This window comes from Dermacentor andersoni, chromosome 4, assembly GCF_023375885.2.
Source record: "Dermacentor andersoni chromosome 4, qqDerAnde1_hic_scaffold, whole genome shotgun sequence".
Lineage (NCBI taxonomy): Eukaryota > Metazoa > Arthropoda > Arachnida > Ixodida > Ixodidae > Dermacentor > Dermacentor andersoni.
This window is the reverse complement of record NC_092817.1, coordinates 184,125,249-184,149,281: the sequence shown is the minus strand read 5'-3', so window position 1 is coordinate 184,149,281 and position 24,033 is coordinate 184,125,249. Positions and strand designations below refer to the sequence as shown.

The following is a 24,033-nucleotide window of genomic DNA, read 5'->3' as shown; positions in this document are numbered from 1 at the left end:
CAATATCTCTTACATTTAACCTAGTAAATCTCATCGAAATAAAAACGCAAGGTGGCGGTTGCGGTTTAGATAACAATGTCTTTTACATCTAACCTATAGTAAAACTCATCGAAAGAATCTGACACGACCGCATAGATATTTGGCTGATAGAGATGATATTGAACCCATGCAGGCACGTACCCAGGATATCATTTCGGGGGGGGGGGGGCACCACCTACATCATCATCATCATCATCATCATCATCATCATCATCATCATCATCAGCCTGTTTTATGTCCACTGCAGGACGAAGGCCTCTCTCTGCGATCTTCAATTACCCCTGTCATGCTCCAACCGATTCCAACTAGCGCCCGCGAATTTCCTTATTTCATCGCTCCCCCTAGTGTTTTGTCGTCCTCGATTGCGTTTCCCTTCTCTTGGTACCCATTCTGTAACCCTAATGGTCCAACGGTTATCTAACCGGCGCATTACATGACCTGCCCAGCTACATTTTTTCCTCTTGATATCAATTAGAATATTGCCTATACCCGTTCGCTCTCTGATCCAAACCGCTCTCTTTCTCTCTTAACGTTATGCCTAGAAATCTTCGTTCGATCGCTCTTTGCGCGGTCCTTAACTTGCTCTCAAGTCTCTGCCCCATATGTCAGCACTGGCAAAATGCACTGATTGCACACCTTACTTTTCAATAGTAATGGTAAGCTTCCTGTCAGGAGCTGGCAATGTCTGCCGTATGCGATCCAACCTATTTTTATTCTTCTGTGAATTTCCTTCTCATGATCAGGGTTCCCTGTGATTAATTGACCTAGGTAAACGTACTCCTTCACAGTCTGTAGTGGCCGACTGGCGATCCTGATCTGTTGTTCCTTTGCCCGGCTATTTATCATTATCTTCAACTTCTGCATATTTATATTCAACCCCACTCTTACACTCTCTCTGTTAAGGTCTCCAATCATTTGTTGTAACCCGTCTGCATTGTTGTTGAATAGAACAATGTCATCGGCAAACCGAAGGTTGCTGAGATATTTGCCGTCGATCTTTACTCCTAAGCCTTCCCAGTTTAATAGCTTGAATTCTTCTAAGCACGCAGTGAATAGCTTTGGAGAAATTGTGTCTCCCTGTCTGACCCCTTTCTCTATAGGTATCTCCCTGCTTTTCTTGTGTAGAATTAAGGTAGCTGTAGAACATCTGTAGATATTCTTACGCGAAGGACGAGTCAGTAAGACGAGGAACTATTTACAGATTATATTTACAACAACCGTTGCAGCTCTGACCGGTTAGATTCACAGCGCGAGCCCAGTTCATTCTTCCTCCTATTTTCTGGAGTGATGGCGTCTACGCGCCTCGTTCAAACAAACAAATACCACACGCATGCAGCAATATTTTCCAAGCTTTTCACGTAAGCGTTCCGTACTCCTTGATTACGTAGTGCCTCTACGATTGCTGGTATCTCTACTGAATCAAATGCCTTTTCGTAATCTATATAAGCCTCATAGAGAGGCTTATTGTACTCTGGAGATTTCGCGATAACCTGATTGATGACATGGATGTGAACCATTGTAGAGTATCCCTTCCTGAAGCCAGCCTGTTCCCTTGGTTGACTAAAGTCCAGTGTTTGGAGATTATTTTGGTAAATATTTTATATTATACTGGGAGTAAGCTAATGGTACCATAATTTTTCAATTCTTTAACGTCTCCTTTTTTGTGGATTAGTATAATGTCTGCATTCTTTCAGTTTTCTGGGACCCTTGCAGTCGATAGACACTTCGTATAAAGAGCCGCCAGCTTTTCAAGCATTATACCTCCTCCATCTTTGATTAAATCGACTGTTATTCCACCTTCTTCTCCCGCTCTTCATCGTTTCATGTCTTGCAGGGCCCTTCTGACCTCATTGCTAGTTATAGGAGAGTTTCTGTATCCTGTTCATTACTGTTTCTAAGTGAGGTATCGTGACTCCTCTGGGTACTGTATACAGGTCAGCTTAGAATTTTCCCGCTGCTTTACTATATCTTCGAGATTGCTGATGATATTATCCTTCTTATCTTCTAGTGCATACATCATGGTTTGTCCTATGCCAGGTTTCTTTTTTACTGATTTCAGGCTGCGTTCATTTTTTACGGCTTCTTCAGTCTTTCTCATGTTATAGTTTCGAATATCAGTTATTTTCGCCTTGTTGATTAGTTTTGACAGTTCCGCGAGTTGCGTAACGCTGTGCGGCCGCCAGTCCCATACAACCGCGTAGAGCGAAGGACTCTGCCATTCTAGACGTACTGCGCTCACCGCGAAAGGTGAGCGCAGTACCCACATAAACACAGCAGAGAAGTGGCTACGTGAGGCGGTTCGACCGATAACTGTAGAAGCGTCATTCAAAACAAGTAATTGTTCTCCACTTCCGGCGGCGTGATTGCCACTTGATTTCGGGGGGGGGGGGGGGGGGGCCCGGGCCCCCCCTTGGGTACGTGCCTGAACCCATGCCAATATGGCTTCAGACGTGGGTTCTCGATGTGATGTGCCCATGTTGACCTACGAATACTTTCTCGATGTCAGAAAAAAGTTCGCAGTCTTAGCCACTTTGGATATCACTAAAGCGTATTACAGTGTAGAGCATGTGAGCCTAATAAACGCGTTCCAGAATGCAGCTCGGCCAAATTATTTTGTCGCGTGGGTTTATGAATTTTCATGAACAGGGAATTTTACTGCTTTCAACGCGGATTGTCTTCATTAACGTATAAACAGTCAAGACGTCTACCACAAGGGTCAGTCCTATCGCCATTGCTGTTTAATGTTCTACTGAGTACTGTTGTCCTTTACAGCAGGAAGTGCATGTGTACGTATACGCCGACGACATCGCATTTGTTGCTGAATCGGTAAATTTGTAGGCTTTGTACCAAACTCTACAGTCCTATATGATTAGCCTAGAATTGTCACTTGATGGCACTAACCTCTCTCTTAATATCAGAAAAACGCGCCATCCTAATTTTCGCTCAAACTGTTCCTGTGCAAATTTCCATTCCTTATTGACAATAGAGTATACTGCAGGTGAGTTCACTTAAATACTTAGGTGTACTTTACACCGAATAGCCTAATTGGAGTCTATATATAGAGCATATTGCCACGAAGGGAGCACACGCAGTAGGAACGCTGCGTAGACTTAGCTACAATTGATCAGGATTGCGTCGGCATGCCCTCATTAAGATATATTGCATGCATCTTCGCCCAATAATACAGTTCGGATGCGTTTTGTTTTCTGGCGGACCTGCATTCAACATTCGCCCTCTGGTTCTATTTGAACGAGAGGCATTACGTTTATGCCTTGGGCTTCCTAAATTTGTCCCTAATGATATTGTTGCGTCCAAGCGCGTAAAAGGGACGCGGGGGTCAAGAAGAGAAGGGAAGAGGAGAGCGAAGACTGTGCAGCGGCCATTCCTGCTGTTGGTAGCCTGCTGTTCCTGCTCTCGCACGCCTAAATTAACCCCTTTTCCCCGTGCTTGTAAGAAACTGGTGAACGGTGCGAGGTACACCTCGTAACCACGGAGCCTACGCTGCTACAACTTCGCCGAAGCCGTCGACTTGTCGGACTTCTGCCACCATCATCTGACATGCCTGAATACGCCTGCCAGATTCCCGATGGATCTGACGCGGCTTCAAGGCCAGCACCTGGTGTTCCGTGCGAGGTACACCTCGTAACCACGGAGCCTACGCTGCTACAACATCGCCGAAGCCGTCGACTTGTCGGACTTCTGCCACCATCATCTGACATGCCTGAATACGCCTGCCAGATTCCCGATGGATCTGACGCGGCTTCAAGGCCAGCACCTGGTGTTCCGTGGCAATACTACCGGGTGCCACTCACTTTCGGAGGAAAAGCCGGAGAATATGTCGACGAGTGGCTCGCGAACTACCGAAGGGTGAGAAGGTCTAACGGTTGGAACTCGACCGCACAGTTGTCCAATGTTGTTTTTTCCCTTACCGACACAGCGCTCGTCTGGTATGAGAATCACGACGACACGCTCACTTCATTGGAGCTTTTCGTCGAGGAGCTCAGAGCGTGTTCTGGAGACTCTAGTGCAAAAAAGAAACGCGCTGAACAGACGCTTTCGCAAAGAGCTCAGATTTCCGGCGAGACCTGTACGATTTATATTGAAGAAGTGCTGAAACTGTGTAAAATAATCAACTCTCAAATGTCTGAAGATGGCAAAGTTCGACATTTGTTGAAAGGAGTAGCCGAAGACGTCTACAATTTTTTGATCAGCAAGGAAAGCTTGGATTCCGTGTCTGACGTCATTCGCCACTGCAGGACCTTTGAGACGCTGAAGATGCGACGGATAATACCGAAGTTTGGTCACCTGGCTAATGTCACAACGGTGGCAAGTGTAGAAGCGAGCTCGTGTGTCGACCTTCCATCAACAATACGGCAGATTGTTCGCGAAGAGTTGCTCCATCGGGAAGAGATGTACCGTTGCACACCTGGCATCACTGGTGCGTACTCACCACACGAGATGAGAAACACGGCCGTTTCGACCGCATGGCAATCGACGGTTCACTCAGCGACCGTTGAGAATAGGTCCACCCCGCAAGCGAGAGGGACTATGAGCTGCCAAGATCATGACTACGAGAAACACTCTCGCCGCACGCACGCCTCCCGGCGGCTGACGCCTAGCCATGATGGATGTGACCCACCTGCTCACTATGCGGTCGACAGCAATATGCGTGACTACATGGAGGAACATCGAAATTTACGGCATCTGCCGGTGTGTTTCCAAAGCGGTGTCGCGGGCCACATAGCGAGATTTTGCAATCGTCGCCCAACAACGTGGAATCGTCGATTGGGGTCTTCAACAAAGACCACACCTCCTACGAGGACAACTCAACAGCCGTGCACCACCTCTTGGTCAGCTGGCGTCCCTCCTGGCAACGATTACTGGCAGAGAAGCTTCCGGAGCCGCTGGCCGGCATCTGACAGGAGTTTGACGCCACCGCCATCTTCTCGTGCACCGCGTTTACGTCAATCTCCATCGCCAGTGCGCTGCTCCGCCTCGCCTTCCCAACCAGAAAACTAGATAGCGCGGCCGACGGGGGTGAGGTCGCTCGACACGTGCTAGCTACAGAAATGCCCCCTGCAGTTGCCATGATTAAGAACAAGGTGCATGTACTTGTTGATAGTGTTTCTACAATTGCTTTAGTGGATACCGGAGCCACTGTATCCGTAATGAGTCTCGGTTTTAAAGGTCGGTTGGGGCGGCGCAAAGTATTTCGGTAGGACCAGGCTGCAACGTTTTGTGGAGGGAGCGGCGAGTCGTTGCGCCCTGTTTGTGTGTGCATTGCTGAAGTATCCTTGGCTGGTAGAGTTTTCACGACGGAATTTGTAGTTATTGCCCGATCGACGCACGAAGTGATTTTCGGCATCGACTTTTTGCGACAGTGTGGCGCGACCGTTGATTGTCGCGCGGGGGAAGTTTGCGTCGATGGCCATGTTTCGTCCGGGCTCTTAGAGGAGACTTACAGTCAAGATGAGCTTTGTGTATCTGCAGATACTGTTGTGCCTGCGTCCACCTCTGTGTGCGTGCCGGTTGTATGTCACGGTGACGTTCCAGACAGTTTATATGCCTCCGTCGAACCAATGCATCTAAATTTTGTGAAGAAGAACGTTTTTGTCCCTCGTTGTGTGGTATCCATCGGCAACGCGCGTGCTGGCTTGTAGACGGTCAACTGCTCGGCAGAACCCGTCCTGCTTCCAGACGGCTTGAAACTCGCCTACTTTACAGAATACACGTCTTCTTCCGTATTCGCACTAACAGACCCGCCGTGTGAACCTGCTGACCTTCGCCACGTCTCAGACAGAAAGTTTCTGTCTATGATAAACAAGTCGCTCAGCACAAGGGAGCGCCATACCTTGGTGGATACGCTTTCTAAGCATCTGTCAGTGTTTTACTTTGCGCAGCCGGACAAAGCGTTCTCGATTTCCGAGTCGCGAACACGTCATACTATCGATACGGGATCTGCGCGCCCGATCAGGCAAAAGCCTTATCGCGTGTCGCCTAACGAGCGCAAGATAATCGGGGAAGAAGTGAGTGACATAATGAAAAATAGGATAATACAAGAGTCCTAGAGTCCTTGGGCAGCTCCGGTTATACTTGTCAGAAAGAAAGATGGTAACTGGAGATATTGCATCGATTATTGAAGATTAAACGCCGTGACTAAGAAGGTTGTCTATCGGCTGCCCCGGATTGATGATGCAATTGATTGCCTTCATTCGGCCTCTTATTTTTCTTCAGTGCACCTACGCTCAGGATATTGGCAAATGCCGATACACCCGGAAGACAAAGAGAAAACAACCTTCATAACCCCGGGTGGATTATTCGAACTCAATGTGATGCCATTTGGGTTGTGCAACGCTCCAGCAACCTTTGAAAGGTTCATGGACAACATTCTGCGTGGGTTAAAGTGGAACATCTGTATGTGCTATCTTGACGACGTTGTTATATTCGTGCGCACATTCAATGAGCGCAATACGGGCCTGGATATATTGTCCTCGACTGCATCAAAAACGCTGGCCTGGTTCTGAACTCTAAGAAATGTAACTTTGGTGACCGTCGAACCCTTGCGAGGGGTCATCTTGTTGACAAAGACGGTATCCGGCCTGATCCCCTCAAGACGGCAGCTGTTGAGGCATTCAGTGCACCGCAGTCAGTGAATCAACTTCGTAGTTTTCTGGGTCCTTGCTCTTACTTTCGACGATTTATTCCTGGTTTTGCTGACGTCGCTTATCCTCTGACAAATCTGCTACATAAAGACGCACGGTTTGAGTGTACACCCGAGTGCGAGTCTGCATTTCGTCAGTTGAAGTTCCTGCTGACCACCCGACCTACCCTTCGCCACTTCAATCCTACTGCGCCGACAGAAATCCACACAGATGCTAGTGGCGTTGGTCTGGGGGCCGTCTTGGTCCAACGCTATGACTACCGTCAGCACGTGATTGCTTGTGCAAGCCGTTCATTAAGCAAACCTGAACGCAATTACATGGTGACAGAGCCAGAATACCTCGCTGTAATATTTGCGGTTTAGCGATTTCGCTCGTACTTGTACGGATGCCCATTCCTAGTCGTCACAGACCACAATTCCCTGTGCTGGCTCGTGAACCTTCGCGACCCTTATGGTCGCCTCGCGCGCTGGGCTTTGAGGTTGCAGGAATATAACTTCACTGTTTCGTACAAGAGTGGCCGAAAACATGCTGACGCAGAATGCCTTTCCCGTATGCCGCTTACCACGACGGACAACGGCGCAGACGATTTTGATAATCTCGTCGCTTTTGTGACATCCACTTTTCCAGATTTCGATGCGTTCAAAGCAGAACAACGGACCGACACCAAATTGGAGCCACTCTTCACTTCTGCCCATTCAAGTGCAACAAGAAGCTGCTGTCTACGTGACGGGCTCCTGTACAAAAGGAACTACTCAAGCACGGGTGCACGCTTCCTTCTAGTGGTGCCGGAGCGTCTCCGGCCAGCAATCCTTCAGGCTATGCACGATTACCCTACCTCCGGTCACTTAGGCACTGTGCGCACCCTTTATCGCATTCAAGAACGCTTTTACTGGCCCCGGATGCGACATTCGGTTGAGTTGTATGTCGCCAGCTGCATGCAGTGCCAACGTAGGAAACGCCCAACCACTACCCTATCGGTCTCCTTCAACCTGTGCCGCCTCCCAGCTCACCCTTTCGGCAAGTTGGAACTGATCTGTTAGGCCCTTTTCGTCAGTCATCTAAGGAGAACCGCTGTATAATTGTCTGCGCCGACTATTTCACACGCTATTGCGAGACGGCGGCTGTATCATCACCCACTGCCACAGAAGTGTCGCTCTCCTTACTACACGTTATTGTTCTGTGACATGGACCGCCTGCTGTTATCATAAGCGACCGGGGACGTCAATGCACGGCGGATATCGTGGAAGAGCTTGTGCGTTTATGTAACTTGCACCTCAGGCACTCGACACCGTATCATCCGCAAACGAACGACCTCACTGAGCGCACTAATCGAACAATCACCAATATGCTTTCCATGTATGTTGCGTCCGATCATAAGAATTGGGATGAAGTTCTACTGTTTATTACTTACGCCTACAACACCGCCAAGCAAGAGACAACCGGCTACAGCCCCTTCTTCCTTCTATATGCTCGGCCGCCCCGGTATACGCTCGACACTGTCCTCCCTTTTTACCACTCCAACAGTCCTACGGTCGCCGATACGCTATGCCACGCTGAAGAGGCTCGGAGACTTGCGCGTCTGCGGACTTTGGCATCTCAAGAAAACTCCAAAGCCCGCTACGACGCACGACATCGGCCTGTTACATATCACCCTGGTGATCTCGTTTGCCTTTGGACTCCCACAAGGAAGCGTGGTTTTTGCCAAAATCTGCTGGCAAACTACGATGGACCGTATGTTGTCATCGACAAAATCAGCGAAGTGAACTATACCCTCGCGTGCCTCACGAACACTGATAGACGTTCTGCTAGGACACAAGTCGCGCATGTCGCAAGGTTGAAATCATGCACGCCACGACAAGCTATTTGACTCGCCCAGTGGGCTTTGTCTGCGAGGTGAGGTATGTTGCGTCCAAGCGCGTAAAAGGGACGCGGGGATCAAGAAGAGAAGGGAAGAGGAGAACGAAGACTGTGCAGCGTCCATTCCTGCTTTTCGTAGCCTGCTGTTCCTGCTATCGCATGCCTAAATAAACCCCTTTCCCCCGTGCTTGTAACAATATCTTACATCAAGAAGCACGCCTGTCTTCTCTTCTCGTGCGATTTCATATTGTAACAGTGCGAACTTTCTTAAGGATATCTGTATAGCAACAGAGGAGGTCACAATATGTTTTCATTAATGAATCGACCTCATTTTTTAACCATCCATGGTATCGCTCACGTTGCCCTCAAGTTGTTTTCGTACAAAAACTATTGGACCCTATAAATGTTCACTTATGTGAGGTGGTCTAACTAAGTTCCTCTGTTCCAGTCACCGAAATTGAATTTGATTGCATTTTCCCGAACAATAAAAATACTTGCCCTATCAATATCTGAATAGTATGTTGGAAGACCACCTTACACATCTGGATACAAATACTGTGATAGCAACAGATGCTTCCGTCTGTGAAAAGAAAGCAGGTGTGGGCGTTGTGTCACCATAAATAAATTGATCTTTTTTCCATTCGGCTACCTGACTTCATACCTATCTTTCAGGCGGAATTATTGGCAATTGTTTTAGCTCTGCGCAAATTAACATAATCCCTGTAATCAGCCGTAACTTTCACTGATTGTCTGTCTGTTCTTCACTAACCACATCCAAATTGTCAGATTCATTAGAAACTGTTTATTCTCTCCTTCCAAGCCACTAACATCTCGTTCGTTTAGTATGGGTGCGAGGCCAGAAAAATGCAGCCTTAAACGAATATGTACATGCACTACCAGTAGCATCCCACGATGGTCCTATAATGCCCATTTTATTTACGGCAGCTCTAATCACTGCGGCGCGACTCAGCAAATATATTACTGCAAATAACTTCGCGCTATCATCTTTGTCAGCATATGATTTCGCGCATCTCAACTTTCCTTGGGACAACAAATGTTGCTCCATTAGAAAAATTTAAGTAACGATTACGAGACTACGGTGACGAGTCCCCCTCCCCTCCCCGAACTTTTACCTCCACAGGGCTGGTCTGGATATATCCCCTTTGTGTCATATATGCAATGAGAGTGAACCTCTTGAACACTTTTTTACGACATGCCGCCGGTTTATTATTCAAAGGAAAAGATTTTTAGACAAACCCTTCTAAAACTTGGCTTGAATTTGTCTCCTCCAGTAATTCCTTCCTTTGGGGTTACCGTAGTGGGTTACAGCCACAGGAGCATTTGTGAAGCCCTCTGCACCTTTCTGCACGAGGCAAAAAGAATTGCATGATATAATTCTTCTTCATATTCATTAGGCTTTTTTCTGTAATAGTTAGATATCCGATCCTTCATATGTGTAATAGTAGACACATTAAAAGGCCCATCACCAGGCCCCATAGCAAATTTTGGTTATACGTTGGAAGTTGTTACGTGTCCTCTAGGGAGCGTTCCGCCGAAAAAAATTTTCAAGTCGGCTCATTAATAGCCGAGATAGAAATGTTTCAGTGCCGGCAACCAAAGATTTCAGCAGGCGGGTTCCACTGCATAGCGAGGCTCCCTCTTCACTCGCCCCGTCTAGCCTTTGCAAGCGAAATTCCTTCCGTGCGTTCTCCCATGCATGACCTGCCTGACCTCGAGGATCGCGTGACGCATAAGTCACAGACCCCGCCTTCATTTTTTTCTCGTTTTTTTTTTTCTGCGCTGCGCATTTCCGCTGACGGCGTCGCGCGCGAGCTGTTGTCTCGTTCGCGTAGCGCACGATTTTGCGCGATGTGCGCAAGGAAACATGACTAGCGGTATAATTCAGTGCTACACGAATACTGAGGCAGAAAAAGCGGATCACAGAGCATGATCACGCGTTGGAGCACGGTAGAAAGTGGCACAGTTTCGGTACCTACGCACGTAACCGCACGACCGTGGGAACAAGCAGACGAAGCGGAAGTACATCTCTCTTGCTTCGGTGCGAAGTAAGAAAAGAACACGCAGACATTCCGTTTGCGTATTTTATTATTTCTCTTAACTTCAGTTCGTCAATTCAAGCAGCAGATCACACGAATAACAGATGGTGTTTTGAATAATTCTCGAAGTCACGTGTCACTATGAGCGACGTCACACTGCGGACTCAAGTACATAGGCGCAGGGACGCGACTACGTCATCCTCCGGCTTGGAGCGTGGCGGCCGCGAGGAGAAGAAAAAACGGCGTTCTTTTGAAATTTCAGATCTTTCCGCGGCGCCTAGCGATGTAATACTTTGCAGACACGATCGTTATCGCTCATTTTATGTTCTGCGCTTGTCACCTCAAAATGGCCAGACCTGGTGAGGGGCCCTTTAAATGCCATTTACAAGATGCTTATTTCATTTCTCCTTCCTGTCCTCAAAAAAAGAAAAAGAAGATTGATAACCGTTTTTTCCCTGCCCATTCATTACCCAGAATGAGTTGCACCCCTTCACAGTGGCTAGCCAGAAATTTTGTTCGGTGGGGGGAGCTCACGATCGGCCTTCTCCTTATAGAACTTGTAGAAGGATGAAATATATGAATAATAACTGCATTGCCATTACCAAATATGCTGCAAACAAATTCTTGAACGCTGCGCACTGTCACGACAAGTACAATATGAATTTTTTCATAAGGAAATATACTCGTCCGTCCCAAAAATTCAGCCAGAAAAAGCTGATATCAATGCTTCCATGTTTTTCGATTACTTAATAAGTAAAGAAAATTTCACACGAACTTGAGAACTATATCACTTCGAAACCAGCAAAGCAGTGCGTGCCGCTCATATGAAAAATGTAGAAGCTGTGAAATGAACTAGTTGAGGACAAATGCTTTAATGAAACTTTGTCATTCAAGAGCCTTGTTTACATTTTCTGCATGTGCAACCACCAGGGAAAAATCCCAATGGCGCTGTCCTTTGTCCCTATGTATTGTTCAGGAGCAGCTGTCACTGGTCGTGTATTATGAGTAATTGCACCGAAATCATAGTTGCAATGGCGGCCGAACAGGCTGCCATTGGAATCTGAACCTGGCAACGTTTAACGCTAGAACGTTATCTAGTGAGGCGAGTCTAGCAGTGCTATTGGAGGAATTAGAGGGCAGTAAATGGGATATAATAGGGCTCAACGAAGTTATGAAGACAAAAGAAGCATATACAGTGCTAAAAAGCGGGCACGTCCTGCGCTACCGGGGCTTAGCGGAGAGACGAGAACTAGGAGTCGGATTCCTGATTAATAAGGATATAGCTGGTAACATACAGGAATTCTACAGCATTAACGAGAGGGTGGCAGGTCTTGTTGTGAAACTTAATTAGAGGTACAAATTGAAGGTCGTACAGGTCTAGGCGCCTACATCAAGTCATGATGACCAGCAAGTCGAAAGCTTCTATGAAGACGTGGAATCGGCGATGGGTAAAGTGAAAACAAAATACACTATACTGATGGGCGACTTCAATGCCAGGGTAGGCAAGAAGCAGGCTGGAGACAAGTAAGTGGGGGAATATGGCATAGGCTCTAGGAATAGCAGGGGAGAGTTATTAGTAGAGTTTGAAGAACAGAATAATATGCGGATAATGAATACCTTCTTCCGCAAGCGAGATAGCTGAAAGTGGACGTGGAGGAGCCCGAATAGCGAGACTAGAAATGAAATAGACTTTATACTCTGCGCTAACCCTGGCATCATACAAGACGGGGACGTGCTCGGCAAGGTGCGCTGCAGTGACCATAGATGGTAAGAACTCGAATTAGCCTAGACTTGAGGAGGGAACGGAAGAAACTGATACATAAGAAGCCGATCATTGAGTCAGCGGTAAGAGGGAAAATAGAGGAATTCCGGATCAAGCTACAGAACAGGTATTCGGCTTTAACTCAGGAAGAGGACCTCAGTGTTGAAGATATGAACGATAATCTTATGGGCATTATTAAGGAGTGTGCAATAGAAGCCGGTGGTAACTCCGTTAGACAGGATACCAGTAAGCTATCGCCGGAGACGAAAGATCTGATCAAGAAACGCCAATGTATGAAAGCTTCTAACCCTACAGCTAAAGTAGAACTGGCACAACTTTACAAATTAATCAACAAGCGTAAGACCGCTGACATAAGGAAGTGTAATATGGACTGAATTGAACATTCTCTCAGGGACGCAGGAAGCCTAAAAGCAGTGAAGAAACTAGGAATACGCAAGAATAAGATGCATGCGTTAAGAGACAATGCCGGCAATATCATTACTAATATGGATGAGATAGTTCAAGTGGCGGAGGAGCTGCATAGATATTTATACAGTACCAGTGGAACCCACGAGGTTAAGGGAAGAGAGAATAATCTGGAGGAATTTGAAATCCCACAAGTAACGCCGGAAGAAGTAAAGAAAGCCTTGGGAGCTATGCAAAGGGGGAAGGCAGCTGGGGAAGATCAGGTAACAGCAGATTTGTTAAAGGATGGTGGGCAGATTGTTCTAGAAAAACTGGCCACCCTGTATACGCAATACCCCATGACCTTGAGCGTACCGGAATCTTGGAAGAACGCTAACATAATCGTAATGCATAAGAAGGGGACGCCAAAGACTTGAAAAATTATTGACCAATCAGCTTACTGTCCGTTGCCTGCAATGTATTCACTAAGGTAATCGCAAATAGAATCAGAAACACCTTAGACTTCTGTCAACCAAAGGACCAGGCAGGATTCTGTAAAGGCTACTCAAAAATAGACCATATTCCCACTATCACTCAGGTGATAGAGAAATGTGCGGAATATAGCCAACCCTTATGTATAGCTTTCATTGATTACGAGAAAGCGTTTGATTCAGTCGAAACCTCAACAGCCATGGAGGCATTACGGAATCAGGGTGTATACGAGCCATATGTAAAAATACTGGAAGATATCTATAGCGGCTCCACAGCCACCGTAGTCCTCCATAAAGAAGGCAACAAAATCCCAATACAGATGGGCTTCAGGCAGGGAGATACGATCTCTCCAATGCTATTCACAGCGTGCTTATAGGAGGTATTGAGGAGACCTGGATAGGGAAGAATTCGGGATAAGAGTTGATGGAGAATACCTTAGTAACTTGCGATTCGCTGGTGATATTGCCTTGCTTAGTAACTCAGGGGACCAATTGCAATGCATGGTCACTACCTGGAGAGGCAAAGCAGAAGGGTGGGTCTAAAAATTAATCTGCAGAAAATTAAAGTAATGTTTAACAGTCTCGGAAGAGAACAGCAGTTTATGATAGGTAGCGAGGTACTGGAAGTGGTAAGGGAATACATCTACTTAGGACAGGTAGTGACCGCGGATCCGGATCATGAGACTGAAATAATCAGAAGAATAAGAATGGGCTCGGGTGTGTTTGGCAGGCATTCTCAGATCATGAACAGCAGGTTGCCATTATCCCTCAAGAGAAAAGTGTATAACAGCTGTGTCTTACCAGTACTCACACACGGGGCAGAAACCTGGAGGCTTACGAAAAGGGTTCTACCTAAATTGAGGACGACGCAACGAGCTATGGAAAGAAGAATGATGGGTGTAACGTTAAGGGATAAGAAAAGAGCAGATTGGGTGAGGGAACAAACGCGAGTTAATGACATCTTAGTTGAAATCAAGAAAAAGATATGGGCATGGGCAGGACATGTAATGAGGAGGGAAGATAACCGATTGTCATTAAGGGTTACGTACTGGATTCCAAGGGAAGGGAAGCGTAGCAGGGGGCGGCAGAAAGGTAGGTGGGCGGATGAGATTAAGAAGTTTGCATGGACAACATGGCCACAATTATTACATGACCACGGTAGTTGGAGAAGTATGAGAGATGCCTTTGTCCTGCAGTGGGCGTAACCAGGCTGATGATGATGATGGTGATAGTTGCAACAGAGAGCACATACAAAAACCAGCAGTCCTGCAAAATATACGAGGGCGAAACAAAAGAAAGTAAGCCAATGCGAATGTATGACAGGTACTTCATTTAAAAGTAGTCCCCATGAGGATTTAGACATTTGTCCCACTGACTAACAATTCGCGTGATTTCCGTCTCATAAAACACCTTGGGTTGCTGCTTCAAAAAGTCTGTAATTGACTCTTTGACGTCATCGTCCCACACGAATGTAGTGCCATGCTCCAAAATGTGGAAGCCGCAAGGTGGCTTCCGCATTTTGGAAGGTCTCCCAATGGTCTCCCATTGTAGCATCCATCATACAGCCGCAAGGCGGCTGTATGATGTATGTTGCAGCGTTTCCCACTTGAAGTTTGCGAGTTTTGTGTTGACCATATCACCGACCTGGGGACGGGCATTGTCGTGGAGCAACATGACCCCATTCGTCAATTTTCCACGTCGTTTATTCTTGATTGCGACACGCAGCCGATCCGGCGTTTCACAATATCGGAAACGATTGATAGTCTCTCCAGGTTTCGCAAATTCGATCAGTAATGGCCCCTCATGATCGAAAAAAAAAATAGTCAACACCTTTCCGGCGGAAATGACGGCCTTTGCTTTCTTTGGGAGTGGTGAATTCGAATGTTTCTACTGTAAGCTCGTTTCAGGCTTGTAGTAGCAGCACCCATGATTCGTCCAAGGTCACAATTGCAGACAAGAAGTCGTCACCCTCATTGTGATACCGGACCAGATGAGCCAAGGCAGTGCCGAACCTCTCCGTCCTCTAGCGGTGTTTGAAAATCTTGGGCATCCACTGTGCACACAAGCGCCGTTAACCGAGATGTTCATGAATTATGGTGTGAAGTGAACCGCGACTGAGATTTACACGCTCTGCCAGTTCAACGATACTTATCCTCCGTTCCTGTCTATTCAGCTCATAAAGCTTTGAAATAGTGTTGGAGGTGATTGCGCGGCGCGTTTGGCCCGGTCTTAGATCGTCTTTGCAACTTTCACGTCCTTTTTTGAACTGCTTGCTCCAACGCTTTACAGTGGCCAATGAAATGCACTGTTCAATGTACACGGCAGCCACACGGCGACTAATTTCTTTTTTGGGAAACACCTTCAGCTGTCTAAAACCTCACGACACCACGCTGTTCAACTTCTGGAGCGTCCACTATGTCACGCCACCACGTTCAACCCAGTGTATGAGAGCATTAAGGCACATTTATACTCACACCTGCGTGTCACTTTTGTAAATGAGAGATGCCTGTCTGCTACGCGCACACCTCGCAGATAATGAACATAACCATTATTGCGCGGGGTGGATTGGCTCACTTTCATTTCACTTGCCCTCGTACATTAGAAATGCGAAGATACAATGGAATATACAAATACGAAGGTACAGCTTGATAAAGGGCAAAAAAGTGTCACTGAGAACAAAGTTCGCTGCACATGTACACCAGACCTTGCAACAAGATATTTAAAGATAGGTACGCCTTTGGGACTTTATACGGAATATGGGGGTGATGGCGACGGTAGGAATGCGCTTGGAGTATTCATATCATTGATATCGCAATAATATAATAAGAGTATCCGGCAAATGAAGCGTCCCATGGCCCATTACTTCGCAAAAGAAGTAACAAAATTGAACTTTTACCATGCGACAATTCTCTGTGCCGCAACGATGTCTTTTGTTTTCTTTTGTGAGGCCGGGGCACCGATATGGAAGAACGCAAAGGAAAGCATGTTGGCCACAATCGAATGCCTAGTTTGTGCACCTATTTGGCTACCGAAGGAATATCGAAGAAAACGTGTCTGAAAAGCTTGGCCCGCAGAGAATCGTACGCATACTCTAAGGTATCCTACATCGGCGAGATAAGATATTCCGGAGAAGTTGCGTTCAAACGAACGTGTTGCAATCCGTCGAGACCCCACAGTGATGGCGTTGAGCGACCATTGTATTTTTTCTCGTATGCTAGCCAGGAAGTGTCCAAAACTCTGCCAGGCGAAAATCCACTCGGCCAGAGAAAAACGAACGCGCACCGAAGTGCGCCTTGTGGTGTACGGGGCAACACGAGAAAAACGCATGCGCCCTGGCTGGCTCTGGCAGCCCGCGGGCAGCGAGAACAAGCAAATTGAAGAGGCTCATTGTGTCCTTGCGAATAAACATCAAAGTAGAAAAATAAATAAGAACGTAGTTACCTTTGCTGGCATTAGCGTCTTGACATCGACGCGTTGGCGCAGGGGCAAAAAATGGTGATATTCTTTTCTGTGACATGGTGGCACAAATGAACCATCCCAAAGTTTTGTCTCATCGAACCTTGCGGCGTGCTTTGTCAGTTGTCTGATAGTGTGTTGATTTGACTTTTCTCGTTGTATGGTCCAATGTACGACTTTCGAAAAATTAATGAACCTTTGGCGTCATATGTTATAACATTAAACCTACAAAGTTCCGGAATTTGAAATCTGAAGCACGGCTTTGGAAATGTCAATGCACTTTTCGCATCAGAAGTTCATGATAACTTTATACCCATAAAGTTTCGGAATTCGAATTCGTGCGCACCGTAGATTCCGTGGCCTCGGCGAGACGCCGACGAGCCCGCTCGCCATCAAAACGCCCTTAAATCGTTGTGCTTGTATGGGGCTCCTTGTGTTATGTGACCTTCGGTACCTGGGCACTGCCGCGAAATCCAGCCCAAGTTCGCAATGTCCGCGCTGAAATGTCTTTTCGAGCGTGAAAAATACATTCTAGACAAAATCCAGAATGATTTCGGGCGTCGGCGGTTGTTTTGGTCGGCGGTGCAGGACAGCACGAATAAATTTCGGGGGGGAGGGACTGTAGCCCCATAAGCGCCCCCCCCCCCGGCCACGCCCCTGCCACTTCACTAAGGAACAAGAACAAGAGAGCTCTGGCTGTTCGCTGCTGCTAGGGGTTTCTAGACTAATTATCACCTTCAGTTAAATCTATTTGCATTTGGTGGAGGTTACTGCAATCCTTTAAGTCATCGCGAAGCTCCGCACTGGTACGTTGCCCACCAATACTATGAGTGACGCGACCAACGCACGGACTGGACCAATGGCTGCCCGTGCCAGTTGCGCCGGCGTTCTCCATCAGCACTACCCTGCCATCTTCAGCGTAACTGCAAAACATGACGCCGAGAACAGGCTCTTTAATGAATGTGTAAGAGCTCACAATAAGTGGGGCGACCAGGCAAAACTGAATAAAGCCGTATTTTACCTTGCTGAGTCGCAAACCTGTGGCTCAGAAATCACGAATCTGACATCTCCCGATCTGGTCTGCATTCAAGACATATCTCGCCTGTCTTGGACCTGTCGTCCCAGTGCGTAAAAAATGGCCCCACTCGATTTTAACGCGACAGCGTTAAGGAGCTCGTGTCGCAGAAAAGCCGGTGTCGTCGGTGTCGGCATCAGCGGCGTTGGCCGTGAGCGATAAATCCCAGAAGGCACTTCATAAATAAGAAACATCTTGCAAGATGGGCTGGTGGGAATCGAACCAGGGTCTCCGGAATGTGAGACGGAGACGCTACCACTCAGGCACGAGTTCGTTGCTTCGAAACGGGACAAAATCGCCTCTTGTGAATGCGGTGTTGCCTTAGAAACGTGCCGTAGAAAGTTGTACTGCAGTGTATATCGGTAATTATGGCCATGTAACTTACAGCTAGAAGTCGCAGTTTCACGAGTAGCGAAGTACGTTTCCGCTACATTTCTTCTGCGGTCTGCGCACACGCACAGCCATCTTGCGGCAAACACAGAAAACCCCCTCCTCGCAATGTACGGCGCTGTCCCGACACGTGGCGCGCCACTCGCCCCATGATCGCGTCCGCCTTCATGGCGCGTCGGGGCCCGGCTATCTGTGCCAATCGCGACGTTTTTGTACCGATTATCACCGCCTAAACAGGATTATGAGAAAAGACGTTTACCCAATGCCTCGGATCGACAACGCTCTTGATTGTCTGCAAGGTGCCGAATACTTCTGGTCTTTAGATCTCCGCTTTGGCTCCGCATGACAGACTCCCATGGCTGAAGCTGACTACTCAAAGAGAGCTTTCATCTCTCCCGACGGCCTCTACGAGTTTAACGTTATGCCGTTCGGGCTCTGTAGTGCGTCCGCTACCTTCGAGCGATACCATCCTTCGCGGACACAAGTGAAAGACTTGTTCACGTTACCTGGATTACATAGTTGTTTTCTCAAAGTATTTTCCGACACATCTTGTCCGTCTGCATGACATCCAAACCTGTCTCAGATAGCGTGACGCAGAGAGTTCGAAGGCGACATGTCCGGGCAGGCGGCACTGAGTGCCCCGAATACAAGTGGCCGGGTGACGCAATATCACGCAAGGCTCTTTTCGCCCGGTTACCTGTATTGGTTATCGACTTGGCCTTTAGGCGTGCGACGAATGCGCCGGTCAAGCCGTTGACACATTCGTGACGCGATTAGCTTCTACAGGCACGGTGCTTCAAGGTTCAGGGATCACGCGGTGCTCATACACACGTGTGTTCGTAAAGTCACAGCGCACTTTTGACCGGTCATAGGAAATCAACTAAACAAGACAGAAATGTGATATGGGGTAAGGCTTCGTCCGACACGCGCTGATATTCACGTTGCACTTTGGTCACGGATTCGAATTTAGCAAGTCACAGAACACACTGAACTTTCCTCTGTACCGTCCCCATCTCGACTGGCATGGGCTGATCCGCTGCTGCGCAGTTCGCGGTGCTGCGTCATCGCCTGTGCGCGCACACCCTTGCACATCATACTACGGAGACTTGGAGAGGTTTCCTTTTATTTGGCGAAGATTTCACATTTAGATCTTGCTTTGTTGCGTTCCTGCGACCGCTCAGGTCATGTAATACGTACCAGTGGACAATTATAGTTACAGAATTGATGCCGAGAGAAAGGAAGTGCAGTCGAGGACGGCAGAAGATTGGGTGGGGCGATGAAATTAGGAAATACGCAGGCACTAGTTGGTATCGGTTTGCGCAGTACAGGGGTAATTGGAGATCGCAGGGAGAGGCCTTCGCCCTGCAGTGAACATAAAATAGGCTGATGATGAAGATGATGACTTCAATGATACACTATATGTATAGTGCGCATTCCCAATCACAAAGGAGTGCGAATAAAAGACGGAAAATAATCGTCGCGACCTCACATTTTTGTGCAATAATTGAGGTTGCTCATTGGGGTGGAGGTTTGATCACATAGACGGCCGTGTTGACGCCGTAGTGTGGTGTTCAATAGTGCGCTGAGCAAGCGGATACCTTCATTCTACACATGTACTCTAGTCGTTTGCACGCGTTGTCGGCTTGAAATTCCAGGTGCCGACCTTAAGACATTTTGCATGCCAGTATTACACTCGAGCGAACTTTGTGATGCCGTCACGGTGGTTGTACAATACACTGCTCGTTACTTGTTTGCGTCTCAGTTTAGCGTCGCCCCTGCAACCGTGTCGCACGTATTCTCGACGGCCCAGATACAGCGAGAAGAAACTTGCCTGAAAAAAGAATGTTTAAGGAACCGACAGGTGCTGCTTGCTCAAAACTTGGGCTTCACGTTGAGCAGATCTGCATGTGGGGCCTTGCCAAATTTTGCCCCCGACATGTCTGAGGGTAGATAAAATACTGCTTTTTGCCCATTTGACGCGCCGGCATTATTAAAGAGAAAGGACAGACAACACGAAAGACACGGGGAGGGATTCTTTGATGACCGACTTTTTGTTTATTCGACATGCCGGCTACACATGCACTAGACGGGGCCATGACAGGCAAGGGGGAGCGGGGATGCAAGACGGAGGGGGTTGGGGAGGGGGAGGGCTCGAGCCTCCACCTCGGTTCCGGAGTCCCTGTCCTTGCTCACGGTTTTCCGATTTACAAGCAATTCTTGGCCTCCTGGCAGCGTTCATTGGCGTCCCGTGTCACCACGGGCTTGCTGTTGCCACTTTGCGCCAGCTCGGCACGCAATGCACAACGCGGCCATAGGCTATAATTGCATATAACGTGGTCAGGCTCTTTGTCTCAAGAGCCTTCCATTATATATTTCGGCTTATACTTAAAACATAATCGGTTCACACTTAAAACTTACCGTGCGCCAACATACACCGAGCCTCAAATTTCCATATTGCATTACCGTATCCTGTCACCTTGGCGGTGCCACTGTCTGTGTTTTACAAATAAAGTTTCCCAGCCACTTCCTTCTTGTCGAGACATGACACTTGAAATGTCTACTTCATTTAGTCGTGCCTATGTGCTTCGACATTGCAAACCAGAAGCTGCTCGAGAGCTTGCGCAGGAAGTGCTAAATGCTAAATGCTCATGCTAAATGTTTGTGACAGACCTGTGGTAGTTCGGAAACAAGTCATACATACTTGCTGCCTTTATTTGGGGCACTGATCTTGTGGACGCTTGGCGACTTGCATTTGTGCCGAAGTGAACAACGGCGCCTAACTTGATGATTCGATTCTCCTATATTCGCAATGAAGTTTTGAAGTCACAAGTCGTTCTTTCTCTTTTTATCGTGGGTAAAACTTGTTGGCCGTTTATGCTTACTTCTATAACAGACTGGCACATCGACTCCTCCGGTAAGCTACTTTCCCGTCCCCAGTTCGAACTTTTTGGTACACTCATTAGGTTTTGCCAATAATATAGGAAGCTAGAAGAGGTTGCCAGCACTGCTCAGTGCAAGTCTTACAGCTGTTGCTGAAGTATCGCGACCGATACTACGAAGGCGACAACGTTTTGAATCCTATTTTTTTCGGCTTTATCGAGAGTAATGAAGGTGCCAAAGCGTTGATGGACACACAAGCCACAGTGTATATTTTCAATGCTAAACGACGCAGAATTTTATTAATAATATCTATCAAAAAAGAAATGATCACACCTTTTTGGGTAGGCATTGGAAGAACCATACCGTTTATTGGACTTGTGTTGAAAGCAACATCCGTTAGTTGATTCCGACTGTTCTGGTTCTGTTTATGCGCACAACAGAAGCCGGGGCGTAGCCTATGTTGACATAGATTGTAAAGCAAACCACCGCAAGGTTACCGTCACCGCGAGCAGCCATATCAACCGAAAACCAGGCTAATTTTACAATATTGTTACGTAAGAAGACGCAGATGAAAAGCTATGTACAAGTATATTTACAAGAAATACGCTGCGCTTGGGCAAGAGGCAACAGCCCGCGCTAGCTACTAATCGTCGTCGTCGTCTTCTTACTGCTCGGCTCTTCGTCATTGGAAATGCTATCCCGTAGCACTACCCCCCGCGGCAAAAGCGCCGTTCCGGAGCGACTAAAGGCCGGAGTCTGAAGCAGTGTAGTAGGTCTTGAGCCTACTGACGTGCACGACATCACTAGGTGCCAGAGTAGATTACGAGGTTGAGCTCACAGGAGCGATTTCGTATGTCACAGGCGTCACCTGGCGCAGCACGCGGTAGGGCCCTGTGTATCGCGAAAGGAGCTTTTCTGAAAATCCTACGTGACGGGAGGGCGACCACAGGAGCACGAGCGCACCAGGCGAAAGCTGTAGGTCACGGTGGCGGGCGTTGTACTGACGCTGCTGAGTGGTTTGCGAGTCCGTCAGTCGAGCACGGGCAAGCTGGCGTGCCTGGTCGGCGAGGGCGATGGCGTCGCGCGCATACTCGCTTGTTGAGATCGCAGCAGGAGGAAGTGCCATGTCAAGGGGCAAGGTCGGTTCGCGACCGTAGAGTAGATAAAATGGAGAAAATCCGGCGGTGTCGTGACGGGAAGAATTATGAGCAAATGTGACGTAAGGAAGGGCAATGTCCCAGTCGTGGTGGTCTTTGGAAACGTACTTGGACAGCTTATCTGTATAAGAGTACGGTTTAACCACTCTGTCAGGCCATTGGTTTGAGAATGGTATGAGATAGTAAGCTTGTGTCACGGCCGCTCGATCCAAAAGCACAAGGTGCGGCCCGCTGCGTCGCGCCTGAACGGCGTCTCGGGCCTAGTTCTCCGTGCGCCCGCTGCGGCGCCACCGCTCGGGGATGGCTGCTGATAGAGAGCGCCTTCACAGCGGCGTTGGCACGCGTGATCTCCACTCCAGTCAAGGCGTAAATAATGCGTTTTATATTTGGAAATTGCAGACAAAATCTTTTAAGTCGTCATTGGAAGTGCTGATTGCGCCACAAACGCCAAAAGATTGTCACAGGGGTGGAAATCTGTTCTAGAATACACCTGAACGTTATCTGTGACGGTTGCCCGTACTATGCACGACCGGGTGGTGCACTTCCATCGAGAGGTTCTGCTTGAAGCACTCTATCAGTACTTTTATTCACTTCTCGTGAACACGTACGCAAAGTAAAAACTTCACATAGGGAGAAGTTGTACGAGTTTCCCAAGTAATTCAAACTAACTTAGATGAAATAAGAACGCGTATCATTGCAAATAATCATCAGTAGATTGTTTCTCATGAAAACGAAGCATATTGAGTGATGCTAGAGGTTATCTAAGGAGTGCGTCCCTTTTAACGAAGCTTCAAAAGGCCTTTGCTTCGAAGATGCTCATACCGTTTATTTGAGCATGCTTTCCATAAAACACATTCGCGCAGGATTCTTTCATTGTAGGCAGGTTTTTTTTCCCCTGGAGTGGCCACTTGGTTGCTGATAAAAACGGCAACTTTGTCTCCTTTTTCCGCTCTTTGTAATACCTGAACAAAGGACTGAATTTCGTTGTTGTTTTCATAAACTAAGAGGCGGTTTTTCATTTCGTCCCGTTCGGACTGCAATTTTTTCAACTCTTCTCCTTGACAGGCAACTTTTTTTTTTCAATCTCTTGATTGCTTGCTATGACTGTTCTAGGACGTCCACAATATCTAATGTAGTTTGGCAGGCCTGGTCAACAGAAAAACTAGGTTCAGAGCATGATTCTAAGGCAGTCTCTGGAACTAGAGCTTCCACCTCGTCGCTGAGAAACTGCAAGGCACTTTCGACGTTGGGGCTTTCTCCTGAGCTGCCGCAATTATCGCTTGCCTCAACTACTGTGTGATCAGTAAAGTTTCTTCGATGGCGTTTTTTGGGCTGCACATTCTCTTTTTGCAGGTACTGTGAATATTTGCGAAACACGGTCGGTAGCGCATTCGGAAGCAGGAGCCTAAGTTTCGTGTCCGTTTTATAGTCACTTTCTGTAAAGTGCAGGGAACATACCAGAGATCTATCGCTCGGTTCCCACTTGCTTCCTTTTCCCGACACTCCTTGGCGAGAGATATTTTTTAGCCACGCTTCTCGACGCTCCAAGTCGCAGGGGAACTCGTGATATTTCACAGTCGGGTCCTTTTTGGCATTTATGTCGCAGAGTGGCACACAAGAGTTGCGCGGCATCACGCCACATGAACGAGGCTGGCTACGGCCCACACGCACACCGAAGAACCTTAACAAAACCCAGCAAGCACAAGCAAACTTTCTCACACACACGCACGCGAAAAAGCACGAGATTAGTGCATAGAGCACGAGGCAAACACGTTCTGACGCGAGAACTAACGCCTGCTTAG

At 47.6% G+C, this 24,033-nt stretch overlaps 1 protein-coding gene across 3 annotated transcripts in view; it reads right to left on the bottom strand.

Annotated features, from left to right (window-relative positions):
* LOC126530614 (mediator of RNA polymerase II transcription subunit 30-like) overlaps positions 1-24,033 on the bottom strand; it is an 88,723-nt gene that overhangs the window by 54,001 nt on the left and 10,689 nt on the right. Inside the window, exon 1 of one of the 3 annotated variants that reach the window (XM_072287989.1) lies at positions 9,816-9,854. The exons of the other annotated variants lie outside the window; for them this stretch is intronic. The gene's annotated coding sequence lies outside the window, so the exon portion shown is untranslated. Of the gene's footprint in view, positions 1-9,815; positions 9,855-24,033 lie in introns of those variants that run through there. 3 annotated transcript variants of the gene reach the window in all.